At 48.7% G+C, this 2,889-nt stretch overlaps 1 protein-coding gene across 1 annotated transcript in view; it reads right to left on the reverse strand.

Annotated features, from left to right (window-relative positions):
- Positions 1-2,889, reverse strand: part of KIAA1549 (KIAA1549 ortholog) — a 105,621-nt gene that overhangs the window by 32,269 nt on the left and 70,463 nt on the right. The gene's annotated exons all lie outside the window — the stretch shown is intronic.

Genomic DNA, 2,889 nt, shown 5'->3' on the forward strand with positions numbered 1-2,889 from the left:
AGGGGACCTGCCATGGCCCGCAGGCCGTAACCCCAAACTCGCCCAGTGGGTGAGGGGGGAGACGTGGTATCAGCCCCCAAAGCTGGCAGAGGCAACTCAAATCTGGAAGATCGGCCATGGCACTTCGACAATACCAAGGGCACTGACAACTAGATATAGTACGCCCTGAGAGGAAGAATAAGTGCTTTCCATACCCAATAATCACTACCTTAGAGGCTTTTAACTTAAGACAGGCTCAAAGACATTATCTGCATTATACAACAGACTCCCCATTTACTGGTAATGAGCTCGTGTCACCAAAACAAGTCCTCTGACATGAGACCCCTCCTCCCGAAAGAGAGGCTCCACGTGCAGGGAACATGTCATCGCCGCTCTGTGGGCCTGAGCTAGGTTCTGAGGAGCGTGTAGGATCGGAAGAGGGGAAGGGTATGGGAAGCAGGTGTGAGGTGCAGGCACCACACGGAGGGCCAGAAGCAGGAATGCAGATGAAAGCTGGGCGGCAATGAGGCGACCTCACTGTGCAGATCAGGACGGGCTCGCCGGGAATCTGGGAGGAGAGAGCAGGACGCAGGCCAAGACAAAACGGAACCTTCCTGGCTGCGCCGCAGTCGACCAAAAGCCACCTACTTCTTTGAGACAGTTTGAGAAGGACAGTCCACATGAGGTTCTCGGAAACTTACCAGCAGGAGAAATTAAGAAAGCCCTCTTAGCCCCGGCCAGGTGGCTCAGTTGGTTGGAGCATCATCCCCATACACCAAAAAGGTTGCGGGTTCGATCCCTGGTCAGGGTGTTTGCAAGAGGCAACCAATCGATGTCTGTTTCTTTCTCTCCCTTCCTTGCTCCCTCCCTTCCTCTTTCTCTCTCCCTCCCCCATTCCTCTCTCACTAAAATCAATAAGCATATCCTCAGGTGAGAATTTTTTTTTTAAAAAAAGCCCCTCTTACTCTATCAGGATCTAACTGTTCTTTGAAATACATGAGGTCCTCACAGGAGAACCAGAAGAACTAAGATATGCTAGGAATTTGCACCAGAACCTCCTGCTAAGAAAACATTTCAATTACAATGTATGAAGGGTATAGGTCAGTATAGCAGTAATGATAATGTTTTAGTTCTTAGGTTGGGTTTTGATTTCATTATGGTTTATAATCAATCTATATTATCAATAGTCATACATATGCATCAACTACTACATTTGAAAAAGAAGTAAAAGAAAGGTTGGAGATGCATGCTATCACATTGTGAGGCCACAGGCCAGGGAGCACGTCTCTTCTCTTTCACCAGATGGAGAACCCACTCCAGGTGTTCACACACGGCAGGTATGGAGGCACACGCAACATGTGACTGATCGAGATGGGTCTAGGCTGGGACTGGGCTGCACAGGGCTAGGGCTCCTGAGCACTGGTGAGAAGGGACAACACTCACCATCCTGAACCCACGGCGCACATTCTGTGGCCACGTCCTTGGCAAGCAGCCACAGCGGTGTGGCTGGGAGAAACTCTAAGAACTCTTGCAAGACTTCTACAAGATGATCCACTGTACGGATCACCTTTAAAGTGGAGATGAGGGCTCAACTGTACCAATTTCTCAGAACTCGAACAGCTGCAGGAGTTTCTTAGCGGCAGAAAACCGACTGGCATGAAGCTGCCTTGTGCACCTTCCCAAATGGCATTCACTCCACTCATTGTCCAGCCCAGGTCAAATCTCTCAAGTTCAAGGTAACAGTGGCCTGGCCTGGCCTTCTGGTTCCCACCCAACATCTTAGGTTGAAGCACATCCAACTCACTCTTCCAGGATTCACTGGAATAGGGTTTTGCTAGGAATGATCTAGAGCAGTGGTTCTCAACCTTCCTAATGCCGCGACCCTTTAATACAGTTCCTCATGTTGTGGTGACCCCCAACCATAAAATTATTTTCGTTGCTACTTCATAACTGTAATTTTGCTACAGTTATGAATCGTAATGTAAATATCTGATATGCAGGATGTATTTTCATTGTTACAAATTGAACATAATTAAAGCATAGTGATTAATCACAAAACAATATGTAATTATATATGTGTTTTCTGATGGTCTTAGGCGACCCCTGTGAAAGGGTCGTTCGACCCCCAAAGGGGTCGCGACCCACAGGTTGAGAACCGCTGAGGTAGAGCCTTGGAGCCGGAGGAGATCTATGAGGAATCACAAAGTTTACTATGGTTCCAAGACCACCCCAGGTTCCATTCTCACTAGGAGAATTCACAGGACTCGGCCGTGAGCCCCAGTTATTACAGCAAAAGGACACAAAGCAAAATCAGCAATGGGCCTGCTGGAGGGACCAGTCACCATCTTCCAAGAGTCCTCTCCCCCTGGGGTCACACAGGATGTGCTGCATCCCTCCAGCCGTGAGCTGTGACAACACATGTGAAATGTCCACCGGGGATGCTCCTTAGAGACTCAATACCCAGGGTTTTTAATGGGGGCTGGTCACTCAGGCACCCGCCCACCCCACCGCCCCCCCCCCCCCCCCCCCCCCCAACTGCCTGGCCTGGCCCCAAATTCCACTCTCAGAAAGAAAGCAGATATTCAGCACAAATCATATTGTTTGCACAGCTTAGGCACAGTGAGCCAACTCTGTTCTGCAAATGATGAAAATCTTTTAGAAATTCAAGTTCCCACAACCAGCCACAGGGTGAAGCAGGACTTCTACGGACAGCAGGCTCAGGTCTCTTTTCTGTACGTCTGCCAATGCACCTAACTGTGTCCCTGAACAGTATCTGATCTAAAAAAAAACTGAGTATAATTTTTTTTGGTGAATCCTCACCCAAGGATATTTTTCCATTGATTTTTAGAGAGATGGAAGGAAGGAAGGAAGGAAGGAAGGAAGGAAGGAAGGAAGGAAGGAAGGAAGGAA

This window comes from Myotis brandtii, unplaced genomic scaffold (genome assembly GCF_000412655.1).
Source record: "Myotis brandtii unplaced genomic scaffold, ASM41265v1 scaffold455, whole genome shotgun sequence".
Lineage (NCBI taxonomy): Eukaryota > Metazoa > Chordata > Mammalia > Chiroptera > Vespertilionidae > Myotis > Myotis brandtii.